Source organism: Lichenostomus cassidix, chromosome 1 (assembly GCF_008360975.1).
Source record: "Lichenostomus cassidix isolate B80296 chromosome 1, HeHo_3.0, whole genome shotgun sequence".
NCBI lineage: Eukaryota > Metazoa > Chordata > Aves > Passeriformes > Meliphagidae > Lichenostomus > Lichenostomus cassidix.
The window spans coordinates 46404148-46426925 of record NC_139479.1 but is presented as its reverse complement, the minus strand read 5'-3'; positions in this window follow the sequence as shown (position 1 = coordinate 46426925).

Below are 22778 nucleotides of genomic sequence, written 5' to 3'. Positions count from 1 at the left end.
TATCAGTAATTTAATAGTAATGATTTATTATTTAATTATTTTAATTATTGAAGTAGAAATTGCTCATTAATTACTTGAAAAACTAATTATGAAATTACTTTTTCATCTATTTAACCTGTATATACATTTTTTTTCTAACCCAGATTAAGAATTTTTTTTTTTTCCTTTCATATTGCAGATGAATGGATTTAACAAATGAGGTTGAAAGACAGAGACAAAGTCAGGAAAAATGCAGAGACTATTTACCCTTCAGGAAAAAGAAGGCTCCTCTCCATAGACACAGATACTTTTAAGAACTTTTAATGAGACTGCAGTCATGTGTATATATGTGTTCTAAATTTATTTTGGGAGCAGTTGTATTTTTATGCCTGTTTTTACTGCATGCTGTGAGGAAGGAAGATGAAAAGATTGTACTCCCTTTTATACAAGTAAGAGTTACCTATTCTTTCTTCAAAATAATTTGTGAATTTTGGTCTAGATTCTGAAAGTATAAATTCAGCAGAATGCTCTAAGGCATGTAGTAAATGAAAACAAGAAAACATTTAATATAACTTTGTGGAGAGAGGCTTTAGACCATTTTATGTGCCAGTTCTCATATTTTTCATTTTTTGTCACTTCATTTTATTGAAATAATAAGAAGCAATCAATGGCTTGCAGATATTTCAGTGTTCTTCTGAATCCTTTTTCCTTCACTTCTGATACTAATATTACAGAGAAGAATGCATTTCAAGTTTCAAACCGCTTGGAGAGTAGGTGTGATAGAGGGTTAAAAAGGTCTGAAGTCTCTGAATGGATTCTGACATCTTTTGCCGAGCTTTGATACCAACACATGCTGCTTTGGCTGTCACTACCTGTGCTAGCATTGGTTTGTACAACTTCTAATGACACACTTTCAATTCCCACCACAAACAGAAAGCAGGTACTCTGATCTTTGCTGTTGTTGTGTTCCACTGTGTCTCCCTTAAGAGACCCGAAGCTTCTATTCCCTCTATTATATAAGCCAATTCCTCTGACCAGAAGCCTCCTGCAGCAACTGAATAAATGCTACTAGATTCAAATAAAGTTTCTATGTTGATGGGCAGGATTTGTTCTCAGGAACTTTCTGAAAATAACCTGCCTACTATTATTTTGTAGTTTGAGACTGGTTATATTACCTATTGAATCTGTGGCTGGACACTTTCTTCTACATTTCTCATGTGGAGGAAACTTCCAGGGCAAAACCCAAACCCATGATATTCCAAGCTTGATTCCATCCATTAACATGTGCTACAGGCTTCTGGTTCAGAATACAATATTTTTCTCCTCAGAAGGCATAATGCTTCACTGAGAGTTAACTGTTCACAAAATCTGACAGCTGAGGACAAAATGACACTTCAAAGGGCACACAATAAATAAGGTTAGGCTTCTCTTTGTGCAATCTCTCTTTATATGGGAATAAATTTTTGGAGCAAATTTACACCTAAACTTAGTGGAAAAAAAGGGTCAAGTTGAGTTGTAGGCAGAAAATTACAGCCTGAAAGTCAGTTAAAGGTGAGTGCAGGACTGAAATGCACCTGAAAAAAGAGGATGTGAATGTGGAGTGTGCTAAGATAACAAGGTAGGCCAGTAGACCGAGTAGCTAGCTGGAAACTCTGTGAGGTCACAAGGCCAGAATGCAGCTCCTTGAGGACAGATCCATTGATTTTCACATCCTAATTTGTGTGCAGCAAGAAGTGCAGAGAGGTTTTGCAATGATGTTCCTGGAAGAACCCATTATTGGAAGAAGAGGCTGAGGAGAAGTAAGGAAAGAAGGTTAAATACTTGGGTCTCAATGGTAGAAAAGCGTATGGCTTTTGGGGTCAGTCTACAGATTTTACCACTTTAGGATGTGTGTATTGTAGCTTGAGACATATAACATTTGTTTAAAGGTTAAGAGGTGAATAATGGCATATTTTTCTTTTTCCCTCCAAACTTTCTTGCTAGTGCTTTCAGTGATGAAACCAAATTCAACAGAAAACACAATATTATTTGATTTGGTTTTCATAAAAATTGCAAACACTAGACATAAACTTTACCTCTCAGGTCTAAACTAAAAAAAAAAAAAAAAAAAAAATTGAAAATGGGAAATAATGCTAAGAGCAAAAATGCACTGGCACAAAATAGTTACTTAAAGTTGTAAATCTGATGCATCAGATTGTCTTTCTTGCTATTAGTTAACTGAGCCACAGTATTGGCATCTAAGTATTACACATTTCCAATAAAGGTGAGAAGGCTTAAAACTTCCTTTTTTATTGCTAGAACTGGAAGTGGAAGAATGTATGTATTAAGTCCAGTCAAAGCAGTTTCATTTAGGAGAAATGTCGACCTCCTTGAGGGCAGAGAGGTTCTGCAGAGAGACCTTGACAAAGAAGAGAGATGAGCAAACACCAACCATGGGAAGTAAACAGAAAAAGTGGTGGATTCTGCACCTGGGATGGGGCAACCCTGGTCTATAAACCAGAGCACAAGAGGCTGGAAAGCAGTGACATGGAAAGGCACCTGGGGTCTGATCAAGGGGAAGTTGAATAAAAGTAAGCAGTGCCCTGGCAGCCAGGAGGGCCAACCTTGTCCTGGGACGCATCAGACACAGCATTAGGCACAATAAACAGCATATTTTCAGAAAATATTATTTTAATTTTTCAAGACGTTTGTTGTGGCTAAACCAAGGTACTTATGAAGAATTTGTGTTCTAAACAGGTAATGAATTGTCCTTTTCTGCCAGAATTTTTCATTCACATAACGTTCTTCACTCAACAAGTCTGTGGGATGCTTTATCAGATCTGTTGAAACAGAGAATCACAAATATATTTCAAAATGAGTGACACAACCAATAAGAACAAAGAAGAAAGTTGAAACCTGAATTAATTAAAAGATCTTAAAAAAAAAAAAAAAGAAAGAAAAGGTTTACTTCAGGTAAACAGAAACACCAGTATTCTAATAATTCCAATCTATTATTCTTTCTGTAACTGGTTACAAAATCTTTACTAAGCTGGGATATATAATGAGCTTTTATTTCGCCAGACTTACTGGAAATTCTAAACATATCCTGTTTGACAAAAAATTAAGAAAGAGGTAAATATAAGTTATGCTATGAATTTCATCATTTAAGTTTTCATATGGCTGTCTTCTGAGGGTAACATTTTATTATGCAAACACGAAACAGCAGAAAAAACACACTAGAAAATACTTAAAATCTTAGAAATATTATTTGTAAGAAGGCCTTTATATTTCACAATGAAAGCAAATATTTATGTGGAATACAGGTGGAACAAACAGATAAAAGGGGACCATCAAGACCAGTTGCAACATAGATTACTAGTAAGTTTTTCAAAGGAGAGTTCCTACTTTATCATCATTATCATCATTATCATTTCATTACTGTAATTGTTTCTTGAAACACTGATCAGGGTGCTCAAGTAATTGCAAATATGTAAAGGAAGCATTTATGTGCAACCCTGCTATGTCAATAGGATTACATTTAACATCTTAAAGGTAGGGTATTGAGCTCATTTTTACAATGATGTAAACCCTGAATCTTCCAGCTTAGCTGAGCAGGGAATTATTTCTTGCATCACAGAAAATTCTTCCCAGTCTTTTAAAGTATCCCAGTTCTGTAAAGGACAAGAAAACAGCAAAAGGAAGATATATTCTATGAGCTCACTTTTCTGTGTTTGCTACCCCTTTACTCTCAAAATGCCCTTTTTCTCCATTTTGATGCATTTTGGAAAACTGAGCTAATTTTGATACCTCTGTTTTTGCTAGAAAACAGCCTTAAGCATTGTGAAGCTTATGTTGTGTCCTGTGTTTGACATGTATCCTTAAACAGGACTAAAAATCTAAAGCAATTTTAGTGGGTGTTCCTTTAAAGTGTTATGAGAAACAAGCCCCTCCACAGATTGTAACCTTCCACATCTTTTTTCATATCAAGGCTATGTGAGCTTGTTTAACCATACATATCAAGTTCAGCTCACCAATACATCAATTCCATATTTTGCCAGAGAATATTTGTTAACATTATTCTAGACCCAGTCACTCCAGATTGGTCTAGGGCAGCACTGAGAACTTCTCTAATCCCTAGCATGTTTATTGGTGCTTGTGCATAATTCTGTAAATTATTATGTGCTTTTTCAATTAAAAAACAGTGAATGCTGACAGTTTTAGTCTTGAACTTCAGGTACAGTCAGTATAGCAACCTCACCATTTTTTCTTCACTGCAGACCCAGATGAAATGCTCATTCAGCCTTTTATAGAAAAACATTCTGCAAATGCAAATAAACCTAATACAACTTACACTCACTTCAAACACACTAGCGTAACAAAAGAGATGGAAACATGCTTAACTTTCAAGTGCCCTATACTGTAATAGCATTAAAATTCCTTGGACCAAAGTTAGCTTTATTAAAAACCTAAACTGCTAGCCTAATGCCTTTCTTTATTACTTGCAGGAAGCTAAATATCTGGGCTGCAATCCATAGCTTCAAAACTGTAGCAATAGCTAATGATTTTTTGCTAAATGACAGAGCTTGGACTGCCTAGACTATTTATTAAGCTCCTCTGTCAAAATCCCCCCATCTTTTTTATTTCTTTTTGTTTGGTTGGGGGTTTTTTTTGTTTGCTTTTTCTGCTTTGTTTTGATTTTGTACCCTAGTACAAAAACTATGATTTCCAACACAATGTATGTATAGGTTACTGACTATTCATCTGAATTCCCATCATCTTTGTGTCACTGATTTGTTGACACAAATATGTTGACTTCTATGAGAGCTTCTCTAAAAATAATTTTTAACTTCTACAAATATAAGTATTTACATAGAATCCCCAGGGGAATCTGAAGATGACTTCCAGGTCTTTGCTGGGTCAGTGTTCCTCAGTCTCTTGCTCAGAAAAGAAAACCAGAGTAATACACATCTCGTCTTCCTTCAATGGATCCTGACAAGAAATTAGTGTCATACCATATACAATTCAGGTTCACGGACTGATGTGGGCTTTATATTACTTTAGATGATTATGAACTTTTTAAAGCAAAAACCAATTGCAGTTACCAAAAAACAAAACAAAATAAGCCCCAAAACCCCCTAAACTGACCAACTAACTAAACAAGGAAACAACAGAAAAACCGCAATTGTTTGGTTGTTTTTTATATTTCACATTGGCCCAAATGGCATCTTCCACTAACACCTGTGGGAAGAGTAAATTCTGGTAAAATAAGGGCAAATTGAGGTAAAAGTGAGCTCAGATACTCAATAAAATGCCATTCACACATTCGTCTCAAAACTACTAAGAACAAAAAATTGTGTGTTTTCAGGTGAGCAAGTAAATACTGAGAAGGCAGGCATAGGTCCTCTCTATATCACTTTCTCTATTCAAATGTTGACTACCTTGCCTGAGCTGTTTGCTGAGGCTTGATATATTTGGTACAGAACCAACCTACAAAAATTAGTTCTCATTTCCTCATGTTCTATCACTTGCAGAAATAAGGGTCTATTTCTGTCTAATCTGTATTTTCTATTGTTTTAGAATACCAACTCCATTGTAAGGCAAAATCTGACTAATTGCATTCATTGAAATCAAAGGGGACAGGATTCAATGGGACAATTTATGGTTAATATTTTTTCAAAATACAGGCAGGCAAAATGAGTAAAATTTTTGGTTCAAAGTCCGTTTTTAGCCTGAAGATTATCACTGTATTTCCTGTTAACTAGCCCATTCTTTTGTCTCACCATTCAAAGGTCAAACCAACTAATAAAAGTTAAATAAAATAAATAAATCCATTAAAAAACAGTTACAGTATGTCCCTTTGAACTGATGCAATCAGAGAAAAAGAATATGTTTTGATATGGTTCTATATTTATTCCAATTAGATGTTACAAACCACACAGGAAGAGAACACAAGCTGTGTAAAGCCATTCTTAAGAACATTCTTAAGGTTATGCTTAATAAATATGAGAGTAAGTGTATATATATTAAATTTCAAATTCTATTTTAATGGATCTTAAAGATGTATACACCTTGTCAATGCAGATCCATATGTAAGATGCATAAAATTAGAATTTCCCTTTCTGAAATACAGTCAACATAAGGCATCATATATACAGACAAAACTATGTATTATCCCATATTGCCAGATTGGTAAGAGTGGCAGCAGAAATTATTTGAATATCATAATTTACATTGCAACCCAAGGTAAGAGTTATTAATCTGATCAAAACTTTCATTTACTTCATCAGACATATGGTACAGGTCTTCATTTCCTTAAACTTACCAGCCTATGGTTTACTTCATTTATTTGTGTGCAGGGCTGTAACAATGTGCTGTGTTATAAATGAGCGTTCTGCAGTTGTATAGTCCATATTCTATTTGCATATAAACTTGATGATACCATTATAAATTATATATTTTGCAAAGGGCTTGTTTGGTTGGTTTTTTGGGTTTTTTTGCTTCATTATGATCTGTGGATATGTACTTTCTATGGTAATGGCTAGAAAATTAGGTTAAATTAGCTGATTTCTTTTAATGCTTTGGTCATATTGTTCACTGAAGCAGCACTGTGATGTAATGGTTTTGCATATATAACTGGGAGCATTCATACTCCTTTTCCAAGGTTATATCTTATCTTCAGTTAGATGTTTCAGTTCTATAAAAAAAAAAATCAGGTAAAATAAAATTATTTTTTTATAATACAGAAGACTTCATCATACATCTATTTCACATTACCACCCCTCCTTATCTCTCATTGCTATTCTTTGGTATTATGATTATGTTAAAAGTAGTATAAGCTATGGGCATTTTCTAGGAAGGATAAGAATTAGAATGGTGAAAACTACCAGCATTAAACCAAAATACTAATAGTCTTAATTGTGAGGCATGAGCTTCAGAGACTGTTGTAGCAGGACTGAAGACCTGTTTGACAAAACAGGTTGAAGCCAGCTTTCCCAGGTGCCTTCTGTAAAAACAGAGAAATAACTTACAGGCAAACAAGTATAAGAATTCAGCTGAAGAGACAAAGATTAAAAAAAAAAGACAAGGATTAAAAAAAACAAAAAAAAAAAAACAACAAAAACCTGCCATTTTTCTTGTGGGAACTTTATATAGGCAAGAGGTAAATAGAGGTAAATCCTGGGCAACAGCAAAAAAAAAAAGAGATTCTGGATATTTGCAAGGTCGTGGTTATATACTGAAGGTGAACATAGAGTTCAGATCTATTTACCAGTATTCTATACTTTCCCATGATGATGATCTCTAAATCCCTAACATAGATTATTTGTGTGTGTATATACATACATATACAACCTATAATGTGTGCGTGTGTGTGTGTGTATGCAACCATATATAAATATTTACACATTTTTTATTGCAACAATGTTGGAAAAAAGGGAAGTTCAAACATCAAAAATTTGGAAGATTTGTTTTAGGAGAGATGTTTCCTTACCCAGCTGAAGGATCTGGATTTTATTTTTTCATTCCATTTCAGTTAAACAGATTGTATCATAAAATGGTTAGGGCCACATCTCACTATTTAATTTCACAAACCTTATAGTTCTCTCTGCATTTAGGTGGAATAGCCTAGATAGCGAGAAAAGGCACTGAAAAAGGCACCAAAGCATTTTGCAGTGCGTGTGTTAACTCTTTATTAGTTCATTACAGCTGCCCTGTTTTTTAAGAGCCAATAATGTTGAAGACCAAATATGCAATGTTACCATACTTAATGCTTTAAACTCATTTTAGTCTATTTTCCCTCATTTTCCTGACTGTCTTTCTCATCTGGTTATAACACTTGTCCTCTGTGTAGGAGAGATTGCCTTCTTTTGGATCTGTTTATTGGTTTTCACCAGTAAAAGGACTTTACAGTTAGTACAAAATTTCTTGTTTGCACTTATCCAGCTGTAGCTACCTATTTTCCTTTTATGAGATTATTTGTGAAATAGCCTCCTGTCAGTAAAAAGAGAGAGGAAATGGCAAACAAAAGAAGAAGCTGTGGGGAAATACAGTATAAGGAATGAAGTCTTAAGCATCTTTCGCCAGCACTTAGATTACAGCTATTACAGAAAAAAGAAACATTTTAGAAGACAACAAAACAGCACCTTGCAGTTTCAAAACAAAAACTTTCCCTGTGAAGACCTTTCAAGACTATACTGAGAGTAGTCTGAGAAAATTCCACAAATCAATTTAGGATGAGGAGAAATAGCATGATGAATTGTGGAATGAGGAGAAATAACACACTGTATTCTTGCAAGACATGTTTTACTCTTACATTTCAAATAAAAAAGAGGCCTTAGAGAGAATGCAGAGAATCTACCTCTGGAGATGTTATTCTTGTTGCTAGATAAAGCTGAATGTCAGAGCAATCCTAAAACAATAGATGTATTGCATGCGGGGAAAAAAATGAGGGAAAGAGAGAACAAACCAGGAAAAAGCAATACAGACCAGACTTTATTCATGAGCACAGCAAATTAATGACATTTGAATGAACTGGAAATGATTTCACAGTATAAAGTGGAAGACTGAAATACTTCAGTACTTTTTTTAGACAAAACATGCATTATTTGAGAAATAATTCAAGAAAGACTGATACAATTTACATCCATTCTTATAATGATTGTTGTCTCTAAAATTATTTTTTTAGTGATAGTGATTATTTTTGGAGAATATTTAAAAATTCAGAGTCTAAAGAAACAAAATTTGATAGTAAAAGACCTAGGTTTGTAAGATTCCAGGAAACAGAATTAAAAAATTTATCTCAAGATTTACATCCAAAATCAAATTATCAAAACAAATGTGTCAAGAGATTTTTTCATTTAGTTTTTTAAATGCTTCAATGTCACTAATAGCTTTGGGATTTATATATTTGATCAATATTTACAGGTAGAAGAAGTATAAATTAACAGACTTGTAGACAAGGCAACAAATTTAATAACATAAATCACCATCTGAATATTATTTCCAATTCTGTAAGTCATATCATAAACCATTAATCTATCCCCAGACTCCTCAGAAATTATGAATATTTGAATTTATAGAATATTATCTTTGTGTTTCATTTTTCAAATGTTTAAGTGCAGATCTAACAGTCAAAAAGGAGTTTCAAACTCTTCTTTCAACTGAATGTGATCAATTCACAGCACCCACAATTTTTCCTAGTTCTTTTTTTGTTGCTGATACAGCAGAAAGAACTCTCCTTGCTTTCATGGTTACTTTCAATTCTACTTGAACTTTGCTTTTCTGATTTGCATCCCTCATACTCAAGCAATGTTTTGCTGTCCGTTCTGGATATCCTGTCCTCATTTACACTTCCTGTATACTATCTTTTAGGGTTTTTTTTTTGGTTTTTTTAGCTGATTCAGGTGTTCACTATTCAACCAACCTGGAGTCCTGTTGCAGCAGTTTGACCTTCTGAATAGAATAGCGATTTGGACTGTCCATGTGCTGTGGCTTCTCGCTCTCCGGTCTGGCAGCACGCCCCGAAGCCACAACCAAGGGGCAAGCTGCCGCGCTGTGCACATGCTGGGGGTGCCCCGGCAGCAAAGCTGATGGGCTGGTCTGTGGAGTTCCTGGGGGAGGGAGGCAGCCAGGAACCAAGGTGGGATGAAGAAATGTACTGACGCAGTCTGTGGTCTTCCAGGGAATTTATTATGTTCTTCGGGTGAGGGTCCAGGGATGGCAAAAGGGAATGGAGAACAGGGGACAGGCAGAGAGGCTGGAAGCCCAGAGACTGCAACCCCAAACACAGGCTTGCAGGGGATTATAAGGAAAGGGAAAAGGGGAGGGGTTAGCTCCAGAGAGCCAACCAGGGAAGGCCAGAGGGAAGAAGGAGAGGGGTACAGACCAATAGACTTGTGACAGGGGAGGGTACAAATTCAAAAGAACCAATAACATACAGAGCTAAGGAGAACAAAGGAGAAACTTCTAGAATATAAGCCCTATAGGAAAAAGGGGGTGGGAAAGAGAGCAGAACCAATGATCTTTAGCTGCAGTGCATGCTTCAACCACTAAAACTTGCAGACACACACTGCTACATTGTGCTTGAAGTTTGTCCAGCATCTCTCCTCAACATCTTAACTCCTCAGGTCAGCTTCCCATAGGAAATGTAACCAGACTCATTCCTTCATTAATAATTCATTCATTCATTCATTCACAACATGAAACCTGTTTTCTGCCAGTCCAAGTTTACAATTCTTTTTTTTATTTAGCAGACCTCTGAGTGTCTAAAACAATGCCATCTTTGATTGCTGCAGTCAAGTCTGTCATCAGCCTTAACCTCCCCAGCATTTTTTTTCTTATTCATTTAATCAACTCGTCAATCAGCAGGGGCAAATAATTATCTTTAACATCCTCTAGAAATTTTCAGGATCGCTTATATTTCTTTCCAGGAAACGCTCAGGTAAAAAAGTCTTTCATAAGAATCAGGGCTTGTGGTCATCTTTGCTCTATCGTTCCTTACTCCTTTCCTCACCACTGCTTTGTTGCCTGCACAGGTTGCACTCAGTCCTTTGGTGAGGCAACTCATGGCACAGTGTCTGTTTGTTTGAGGGAGGGTATGGTTAGTACTTAGCATTTTTTCTTGGCTGCTTCTTTCATTCTCATCCTCTGTTCCAGCACAGGCTTTTTGCAGGCTGCAGTGCATTCAGGAAATATCCATCTGCACAGGCATGGAGTCCTCCATCAACCCCAATGTGGATATCTGCTCCAATTGGAGCACAATTTTCTCTCCACCTTCATGCTTTCTCCACTGCTTTTTTTTTTTTTTTTTTTTTTTTTTGCTTCCCCTATTCTACTCTCTATGTGACTGTTTTCTCTTTCTTAAACATGTAAACATGTTTTGCCTGAGAAACCACCATCTCGGTTGCTGGGCTCAGCCTTGTAGCCTTCTCCTTTATTGTGCTGGCTGGAGCCAGATGAAACCATCCATGTCTGGAACAGGGCATCAGCAATGATGAGCTGTCTGAGCAAATGTCAAAATAATGTCAAAATAATGGCTACCAGTGTCTCTTGGAACTCAGGTAAAAGTTTTGGGCTCAACACTGACAATTAAGTGAACCAAAATGGAAAACAGAAAATGTACTGCTTTTCCTTCAGTCTCATTTGTAAGGATGGCTTTTGAGAAATGCTGGCACTTGTCATACAGACAAAAACTAAAAATTAAAAAGGATTAAAAAGGATTAAAAAGAAACCAACCAAACAGTTAAAACTAATAAAAATTAGATACCTGTGTTTTTCCTAACCACATTATTTTCACAGATTTCTAACCCAGATTTAAAACAATTGTGTAAATACACATGAAACAAAATTATTAGTGAGCAAGTAACACAGTCTAGCAGATACTTTGTTAAATTCTTCACTAGACTGTACATTTGGCAACTTTGAAATTCGTCTTATGAACATTTATGCCCTCTTCTCAGCATTGTGTTTATGTTTGCTTGACAAGAAAGAAACATTGAGGAAAAATGTACAAACAGACTGCCTGATCAGCTGTATGGTGAAGAAAAACAGTGTGCTGGTCCAGAGGTGAAGAATATGATAAAACCACTGTTCTCCAAGCTCCAAATACATTCCCTTGTCTTTGAGTGTGTCTCTCAGGATTTTGAGACATAGTTATTTAATATTTCATGTGGGACATAGTGAAGACAGAATTCCTAAGCCAATGGGTTGCAACGGTAAGAAGGAAGAAAAACAGAAAAAAAAATCTACAAGGAGTCTTTTGGTTCTTTTAACCATATTTTGGTTTTGTTAGGCATAAAAAGATGCTGATATCCTCTTGAAAAATCTAGCAGCCATAAATTTCACGGGTAAATGGAGAGGGAGAAAAATTATAGAACTTAAAGTTGTTTGTTTTGCTTTAAAATATTTGGTTGGCAAAAAAACCCCAAAACCACACAAACAACCAAAACAGCCCTGTAAAATATAAACTTGTTTCACTCTAAAGGATTTGATTTGTGTTTGAACTGTAGTGCGGAAGACAGCTTCGGGGTGAAAATGAAACAAGCATGACATATGATGCATACAAATTAATGAAAAAATGTATTATAAGAATCCAAGGTTTACGTAGCCAGTGGTTTTTTTCTGATTTTTTAATCTAAAATCATAACTCCTCAAGTTTAGCTTTGGTATCTATTCTCCATAATTCCTTCTCTCTCTCTCTCTCTCTCTCTTTTTTTTTTTAACCAACTACATTCTGTGTGATTTTGGTAAAGCAAAAATCTTGGTAATTACATATATGAAGGAAATAAAACAAACCATAGAGAAACAAAAATGTAAGTTATATTGAAGCCTGGGGATATAATTCTGTCAGTGGAATAATAAATTGCAAAAGCTGGGAATTTGAAATTAATCTCCCAAATCACACTTTATTAGTTTTAGATCTTCAAAAATGCCAAGAAAAGCACAGTTACAGGATCTGACTCCATTTATTTACAAAACAAATTTTCCTTTGTTCTTTCAAGTCTTTTATGACTGTCTCTAAAATATATTTTGCTAAAGGCTCTACACAGACAGAGAACAGATAGTTTAATGCTAGCAGAGTAATGTCTGCTATGTAAAGAAAATTCAGAGATGCCTATATTGTCAGCTTCAGAACTTTATCCATTTTGCTTTATAGTGGTTGTAACCAACTTTTTCTCTTTTGTTTACAGACTAAACTCTAATGGCTGGCTGGTTTAAACCATTTTGCTCAGGAAAACACTTAAATAATTCAATTTTCTTCATTACACCTGCATGGCATGTAGCACAAAATGTTCTAGATGGTAGAATCTGTCCTACTGCCCTTGCAGCTCCTTAAAATCTGTCTTTAACAGATTCCTATGTCCATATCCGTCACATTTACTCTATTATTCCACTGCACAGATGTACATTAGTCCAGTAGTTAAACACAAAGTTTGGAACCCTGCACTTCTTAATTCCGTCATCTCACTAGTCCAATTCTGATGCCTTTGTCCTAAATATAGGTTGTTCAGGTTGTTCACCTTCTTATCCTTGGTTCCAGGGCTGCTCTAACCTAATCATTTGAGAAACAGCATCGTACATAAAACATGCTCCTTTTCAGAGGACACAAAACACTCACAAGCAGAGTGGTTTCAAAATGAGAGGATTTTATGGCCCCAATCTGCCTTTTCAGCAACGGGATCAGAGCTGGCATAAGCCAGCCTAAGTGTCATTAAAGATAAGTAGACTCCCTATGCAGCAAAGTTTATGCAAAAAGCAGAAGATTGTTGCCTACATAGGTAGGATTAAATCAAGAGTAATTAGATACTGCAGAGGAAAAGATAAAAGGAAAGTAGAGAGCAACATAAAGGCAGGAGCAAAAGAAAAGTCTCTAAGGAAGATGTGTAAACAAACTTTAATTATCTGGTGTTTCCTGTGGGCTAAGACCTAGTACCTGTACTGTCACATGAACTTAGTTTTACATCTGTGGAAATCCAGGTTCATAGGAAAATGTCAGACCTGCAGTGCAGGGATAGTTATGCTTCTGTAATGCGAGTTATGTTAAACAATGTCTTAGAAAAAGGGCTTTATTCATTATGATCCTAGTAGAAAGCCACTTAGACTTTTTAAGTTATCATTTATAATGCTATTTATTAGAGCTAACACTCTGCAGTGATACAGACAGTCTTGTGTCCCTTTAGATTATGAAAGCCCTGAGTGATGTAACATCAAGCAGGACTCCTTGTGCAGTACATCATGACAACCCTGTCCATAGCAGAGGCACTTCCCTTTCAGTCAGTCAAGTTACGATAGGATTTTCTTACAAGGAAACAACTCTTTTGTCCTCTCTACAGTTGAAACAGAAATTATGTTCTCATGAGAACTTCTTTCTGCATCCTTACTTATAGGTAAGGCCATGCAGGTGGCAAAATCACCAGTAACAAGTCGGAGCTGCCTGTTAGCTGGCTCAGGTTATCATGCAGAAATGGGATTTATGCTGCCCAGCACAAAACTGTACACAGAAGCTCAGGCTGTACATTCAGCACAGCACAGCACAGGCCTGGGCCTGCTCAGGTTTACTGTACAAGGAATCACTACATCCTAAAATACAATATTCTTCCACTCAGAACCACTACTGGCAACAAGGAAAAGGAGAATTTTGGTAACACCTTGAGGGTAGCTCTCCACTTGCTGATGTTTTTAATGAAGGAAAATTATGAATGCAGAAGAGAGAGGGGAATTTCTGTTGCTTCATCTTTGTCTTTCAACAGCAGTTTGATTTCTAAGTAGCCAGAAGAATTTTGTTGAAAATTTCAGGCTGCCAAATTTATCAGCTGCATCTAATGTTAGACATTATTTGATTTGAAATCTCTAAGTTACAATCAGATTGCTAAAATGTTATTTTGTCCAGAAAGGCAAAAAAAAAAATCTGATTTGTCAATCCAACTAAGTTAGACATTATGTCAAAATAAAACCCAAAACTATTTGCTCCTACAAAAATGTATTTCTTGGGCACAGCAACCATGAAATGATAGCATTTTCAATACTCAGTGAAGTAAGGAGAGGCATCAACAAAACCTCTACCCTGGGCTTTCAGAGGGCAGACTTTGGTCTATTCAGGTCATTGATTCAGAAAGTCCCTTGGGAAGCAACCTTTAAAAATAAAGAGGGCCAAGATGGCTGGATATACTTTAAGAAAGAAATCTTGAAGGCACAGGAACAGGCCATCCAGACGTGCCAAAAACTGGGCCTGGCTGAGCAAAGAGCTTTCACAGGAACTCAAGGGAAAAGAGGGACTATGTCACTTCTGAAAAAAGGAGCAGGCAATCAGAAAGTATTTAAGGATGTCATTAGGTCATGCAGAAGGAAAATTAGAGAGGTGAAAGTTCAATTATAACTTAATCTGGCCACTTCAGTAAAGGATAATTATAGTCACCTAAGAGGAGAAAAGGCTGAGGTACTTAACACCTTCTTTCTCTCTTCAACCATAGGTCTGGTTATCCTCAGGACAACTAGTCTCCTGAGCTGGGATACAGGGGTGGGGAGCTGAATGTATCCCCTGCAATCCAGGAAGGACCTGCTGAGCTACTTAAATGCTCACAAGTCTCTAAGACCAAGTGTGATTCATCCTAGAGTGAGGGGGAAGTTGGTGGAAGAGCTGGTTAAGCCACTCTCCATCCTTTATCATCAGTCCTGGCAAACGGGTGAGGTTCCAGATGACTGAAGGTTGGCCAGTGTGGCATCCATCCACGAGAATGGCCACAAGGAGGATCTGGGGAACCACAGGTTGGTCAGCATGACCTTGGTGCCCAGAAAGATCATGGAACAGGTTACCTGGAGTGTGATAATAGGGCATATACAGGACATCCAAGGGATCAGGCCCAGTCAGCACAGGTTTAGTAAGGGCAGGTCATTCCTGACCAACCTTATCTTCTTTTACGACCAGGTGACCTCCCTAGTAGATAAGGGAAAGGCTGTGGATATTGTCTACCTGGACTCCAGCGAAGCCTCATGCACCGTGCCCCACAGCACACTCCTGGAAAAGCTGGCAGCCCACAGCTTGGACATGTGCACTCCTCTCTGAGCTGAGAGGGAGGATGAGGGCCCAGAGATTGGGCTGCGTCCAGTGAATGGTGCTGCATCCAGTTGGTGGCCAGTCACAAGTGGTGTCCTGCAGGGATCTGTGTTGGCCTCAGTCCTGTTTAATATCTTTATTGATAACCTGGATGATCTGGATGAGGGGATCTAGCCTACCATTAGCAAATTCATGGACTACACCAAGTTGGATCAGGGTGCTGATCTGCTGGAGGGTACAGAGGCCTCGAAGAGAGACCTGAACAGGCTGGATCAATTGACCAAGATAAAACAGCATGAGGTTCCTCAAGACCAAGTGCTATGTCCAGCGCTTTGACCACAATAACTCCAGACAGTGCCCCAGGCTGGGGGCAGAGAGGCTGGAAAGCAGTCAGAAAAGGACCTGGGGGTGCTGGTGGACAGCTGGCTGGATATGAGACCACAGTGTGCCCAGGTGGCCAATGAGGCCAATGGCATCCTGGCCTGTATCAGTAATAGTGTGACCAGCAGAAGTGGGAAGTCAATTTTCCCCCTGTACGCAGCACTGGTGAGGCCACACCTTGGGTGCTCTATTCAGTTCTGGGCCACTCAGTTCAGGAAGGACATTTAGGGGCTGGAATGTTCCCAGAGAAGGGAAAAAAGCTGGTGAAAGGTCTGGAACCCAAGTCCTATGAGGAATGGCTGAGGGAGCTGGGGCTGTTTAGCCTGGAGGAAAAGAGGCTCAGGGGTAACCTGGTCACTCTCTACAACTGCCTAAAAGGACACTGTAGCCCCATGGGAGTCAGGCTCTTCTCTAGTGATAGAACTAGAGGAAGTAGTCTGAAGCTGTGCCAGAGGAGGTTCAGGCTGGATATTAAGAAGAGATTCTTCACATAAAGGGTGATTAAATATTGGAATGGCCTGCCCAGGGAGGTGGTTGAGTCGCTGTCCCTGGTGGCATTTAAGAAAAGACTGGATGTGGCACTCAGTGTCATGCTCTAGTTGGCATGGTCTAATTCAGTCATAGATTGGACTTGATGGTCTCATAGATCTTCTCCAAGTAACTGATTCTGTGATTTCTTTTTACTAAGAAGACAACCTCTTGTATTCACCACTTCATTATAGTCTTTTAAACACAAGTTTATCTGGTTTGGGGACAGGTGGAATACATAATTAGCAAATCAATCTTTGAATTACAGTCAATTAAAAATGGAGTTGAATGAAATTTAATTGCTTGTATGCAGAAAAAGTTGGATTAAAATGGAAGATTCTGAATTAAAGAATAGTGGTTCACATAAATACTGTATACAAAGGTACAATATTTCTGTTCGTTCTTGCCACCATATCTATTTTATCTATTTAGGACTTTACAGGTGTAGTAGACATAGTATTAGTAATTCTTAGATATAGTAACTGTAACTCATGTGTTTTCTTGAGGCGTTAACCTACGTCTACCTTTAAATTTTCAGGTTCCCTTTGTTTCATATAGTATAGTTGACATGGTCTTCTTGGACAGAGCTTTCACTTGATTGTATTAATATATATTTCATTGAACAACCACTTTCTAATTATGCAACTCTTGTCAGTAAGCTGACCTCCTTGTAATTTGTTACTTTACTGATCTTCCCTTTTTCTCGTATGAAAAGGCATGACTGCTCAGCCTGTAGAAAAGGCAGCTCAGGGGGAATATCATCAATGTGTATAAATACCTGAGGGGAGTGTGAAAAGAAAATAAAGACAGTATTTTTTCACTTTTCCCAGTGGATGAGCACAACCTGAAAAGCCGCAAGATCCTTCTGAACAACAGGAAACACTTGTTTACTCTGAGGATGACTGAGCAGGCTTCTGGCAGGCCCTGTGAACACCTGGGAAGAGCCCCTGCTGGAGTAGATTTGCGGATAGGACTTTTGAGCCTATGGGAGATCCACACTAGAGAAATCTGTTTCTAAATGAAACACGGAATCCCATGGAAAGGATTAGAGAACCATAAAATACTTGAATTTAAGAGACTCACAAGTATCACTGAGTCCAACCCTGCACAGAAACCTCAGGAACAACACCTTTTGCCTGAGAGCATTGTCCAAAAACGTCTTGAATTCTGACAGGCTTGGTGACACAATTGCTTCCCTGGGTTCCAGTGATCAACCACTCTCTGGGGGAAGAATCGACTTCTAATATTGAACCTAAATGTGCAGTGTCACAGTTTCATGCCATTCCCACAGGTCCTCTCACTGATCACCAGAGAGAAGAGATTGGTTCCTGCCCCTCTGCCTCCCCTTGGGAGGAAGCTGTAGACCCTGATGTGGCCTGCTACTACAAGAAAGACATTGAAGCCCTGGTGGTGTGAGTCCAGAGAAGGGCAACAAAGTTGGTGAGGGGGCTGGAGTACAAGTCTTATGTGGAGCTGCAGAGGGAGCTGGAGGATTCTTTATAGCAGAGAAAAAGAGGCTCAAGGGAGACCTTATAGTTCTCTACTTTCTGATAAGATTTTGAATTGGTTTAGTACCTTTTAACATTTGCTAAAACTTAAAATTTACTCTTGACATAGCGGGGAAGTGCTAAGAGAATGTGACCTGAGATCTTCACTAGAATTTGTAGGTTGACCGAAGATGTCACATCTGCTGAATTGTAATAAACAAACAATAATAAACAGTCTTGACTGGAAAGCTTTTTGTCCATGAGTCTCAAGCCATATGCCATAGGGACTATAGCAAGATCAAGGATTTAGGCTCTTTCTTAATGGTTGCTTAAATTTATCTCTTCAAGGTGTTTCTCAAGTCAATACACTTAAAAAATATACTTGATTTTTTTAAAAAAAACCTCAAACATAAACAAACAAACAAAAAGCCCAAACCCAAACACTTTTCCTCAATAATACCAACAATGTTAATAAATTAGCATCATTATGTAGAAAAAATATCAGCTTCCAAATTTTTCATTACTAAGCTTTATGCTAAAATAGATATTGCATTTTAATAGCTATATTTTTGAAACCTTGTCAAGTACTCTCAATTTAAAAAGCCGTCTACATACAAAGTCAGCATTCCCTAGAGATGGTGGCTGATACAGACTGCTATTCTGCAGGAAAGTATTTTCCAAAAGGAACATTTCCTAGTGTCTTGCTTTTAAAGAAAATGAAAGGGATATTTTATAGTATTAGAGGAAAAAATAACCCTGCTGTACTTAGGGCAACAGTGTATATAGCAAAGCATAATGTATTCACAGAGCTTTCCTGCACTAATAAGGAAAAAATTTGTTTTATCTTCGGGGTCTTATTAAGATACACTGAAAAAATTTCAACAGAATATGAAGTCCATTGTAGAAGGAATTAAATTTATATTTTACATGTATGAGTGATAAATGCAGACAACTTTTCCTATAGTATTAATTTGAAACTTCATGGAGCAAAAAAGCTACCATATACTTTTTCTTTGTTTTAAGAAACTAGAAGTTGCAAAGCACACAATGAAATATTTGATATTGTCAGAATGTTTTCCAGATTTGCTGTTAAGGCATTTCTGTTTGTTTGTTTGTTTTACAAAGATGGAAATCAAACCAAAGCAAACAGGAAACTAATCCAGTAACTTCATTATTTTATTTACCAGTTTGTTCTGTATATTTATTTCTGTGAAAGAAAGAGTGTAGTGAAATTTTCCAAATTTGTGCAAGGCCATCATCCACATATTTTAAACTGCTTTTGTTGCTACACTTACAAGTAACTCAAAGATGTCTGGGACCTTTCATCTCAGTGTTTTAATAAGATAACATCTTAGTAACTAAATGAACAACCTTCTCCCTGGCTGTCTGTCGTGGTCCTGCAGGAAGTAAAATATCCCTTCTAGTTTAAACACAGACATTTTATCTATCAGTCAAAGTGACTTTTCCTTTATTCTTTTTTTTTTTTTAATCACAATTTTATGGGTCTTTTTAAATTAATGATGGTTTTTGAGGAGATGTTGTATGCATATCTTTCCACCTTCATATTTTCTGAAAGACATTGAGGGGAAAGTAATGCCGTATTAGTGGAGGATATTTCAGTTTTATAAAATTCCTATTGGAATTTCATGATGATGGAAATGACATGTTTCAGTCCCTAAAGACTGCGACTACTTAAAAATTTGACTTTATTCTTTAACCCTCTTATGAATGTAGATCACTACTGAACACATTTTACAGATCAATGAGTTAGCTACAAATAGATTAAGAGATTGTTGAATATTATACAAACAGTAAAACCTGAGACAAGATTTCTTCTATATCCCAGTTCACCACATAAAATTAATGGAGAACACTTTATGAATTATGTGCAGAAAAGAAACCACCAAAATAGGCACATTCCTATCCTTCTTGGTGAAGACTCCATGAATGTGAGACTTTATATTTAATTATAATAAAATCATGTATGTCTTATTTTATGATGGGCAGTGCCTTGGCAGATGACAAATGCACGTCCAAGTGTATGATGTGAAAAGGTATAATTCACAGTTTGAATGGCCCCACGATTAACTTAAAAGTTCAGAAATATTACAGACCTATGAGAAAGACTTTAGGAATTTAATCTTTTTTGTCAAAAGACAGTAGATATATGGGATGATTTAATTCAGAAAATAAGATTTTTTCCTGAGTAGTATTAATGCAAAGTATGACAGCTAAAAGGCTGAAAATGTTTTAAAAAAGCTATTTGTGTCATTCAATACAAAATGCTGCACAGCATTTTTGGATAGCTTAAAACACTGACACACTTTACAAGACCTTGTATGGAACTTCCCATCTTTGACAGTTTTAGTCAGAGACTCAATACTTTGATGTATTTGAAACGAGAATTAATTCTCAGAAGCTAAGATATGCATAAGATCAAAACTTGATGACTTAAAGTCTCATTCAGTCTTACTCAGTGTGTTACTTCATACTTAAAATGATTAGCTCCTTATGTGATGACTTTGCGCAGAGTGAAAATATTTGTAGAGAATGTGTGGGAGGAAATGCTGGGGATGAATTTTTATTGCCTGATATGTTTGACCCATGCAAGTATGTTCTAGGTTGTTTTTTTGTTTTTTTGGTTTTTTTATAAATACATAAATAATTAAAGTATTGCCTAAGAGAAAAATGGGCTAATATTGTTTCACTGTTTGGCTTTTATGATACCATGAGGCTCTAGGATTTTACACACACATTATATGCATCCAGTGTACTAAAACTGAAAAGCAACTTGGAATACTTTAAATAAAGTTCTTTTTAAAAAGTACAAGGAAATCTGGAGCTGGATATAAGGCATAGCAGGGGGAAATCACCACGAGGATAATTAAATTCAGGTATTTTTTCCCAAGAATTGAATGAACAAAAACCTGAATTCAATGACATTGATCTGAATTCAATGTCCATCTTCTGAGTAAGACCTTAGAGTGGGTTACTTCCCAGTTGTAATTTTCCTGATACTTCCTTTTTTTGTCAGAGGTGGAAAACCAAAATTGAAGTAATTTTTGAGTTTTGTTAACAAAAGTTAATACATTTCTGTTTTTTCTCAAACATGTTGCATAACATTTCAACTGAATCAAGATGTAGAAAATATGCAGAGATTTTTCTTTAATCTTCTATATAGCTGTCTTCTCTATAACTATACTTCTATGTGGCTAGATAGCTAAATATAATAATATTGTGTTTACTCAATGAGAAATCTTTAAATAAAATTTATTCTATGAGTCTGATCTAAGAGGTATTAGATAGGACATGTTTTTAAACAATCCAGTAAATTTAAGAATGATCATTCAAAAAGTAATGTTTTGAAAACTTCATATGAACAGAAACACAGGAAAACTTTTGCATGAGGTACATGTGGAAGAATACCCTAAAATTAATCTTTTGCCAAGTGAAAGTGATATCAAAGACCTTGTATCCTCTGTCCTGGATTTACATGAGACCTTTGACAGTTTCAAAATTAATGAAATAGTATAAGAAACCTGCTATTCTAATTGCATACATTTCCTCATGTGTGTAGATGGATGAATGGCTGATTCTATTTTCATTTCACAGCACACTGTTTTCTAAATTGTTTTTCACTGTGCTTTCACTTGGTCTCTGTAGAAAAACTGTGCCCTATTTATGTCCTAAAATAGGTTTGCTTCAAGTGTAATTTTCAGAATGACAGGTCCTCAAAGAAGTGCCTTGACAAGTACTTTAGTATTCGGCTTTCAGAAATGAAGGGATTTTTAAGATGTGCCTTCTGCACCACCATCTTAAGAGCATAAGAAAAACAGTGTTATAGCTAAGTCTTCAAGAGTATGCATGTGAATATGAACTAACACTCCTCTGTTATCTGTTGGAAGGACCAGAAACTTCTTTACTTGCAGCAGAACAGAGAATTGTGCCAAATTTTCATTGCTAAGGTGCTTAATCGCAAAGATCTGTGCTTTTATACAATTAGAAGGATGATTACACGTTTTGGCCCAGGTCAAATAGCAGTTCCCAAACAATCTTTAAGAAAATTTAGGAACTAGCATAAGACAATGGCCATTTTCAATTACTTTTTTTGATGCAGTCCGTGGTTTAGGGAAGGTGGGCGAGTTGAATAGCATGGATACAGGCCACTTTAAGTCACCTGGTCTCTTCACTATGAAACAGTTAGCTGTAGCCCTGTAGATCCTGGCTGTGTTTGTAACAGAGAACAATAGCCATGATATAGCAAGTTAGTTAAAAGTACATAATTGCTGGTATCAATTCAGTTTTACCCTTATACAGCTATAAATTTTGTCTCCTGATCAGCTTGAAATCAAGTAGCAAACTGAGCAAGGCTTGCTAATAAACCTCACAAATCTAGGGAAAGAATAGATATTGGCCGCTGGCTTCTGTGATCAGAACTCCTCATGTTTACTTTTTCTGTTCGCCCAGCAGAATATATGACAAGGTCTAGCCATCATAGCTGATTTCTTGTAAATCACTGTTAAGTTTTGTTATAAAGAATGAAGACTTTATGCAAACAGGCCTAAAGGAAGGTTCATATGGGACTTACATTTGGTACAGAGAAGCATTCAGCAGAATCAAGATTTTTCACTGCAAAACCAGTTTTGAGGGTGAAGGTCTCAGAAACCATCTGGATTCTCTTGAAACTGAACTATCAAGCCAAGGTTTGAGCTTGTTAAAAATATATGGTGTGTTAGGTATTTCTAGAACAAGATAGAACACAGTGAGCATCGAACTATTGGGAGTTACACATATTGTAAAGACATAATCCTGTCTACACTTGTCAGTATTCTGATAAAGTTTTGGTATCCTCTTATCTTGATAATGATATTTTC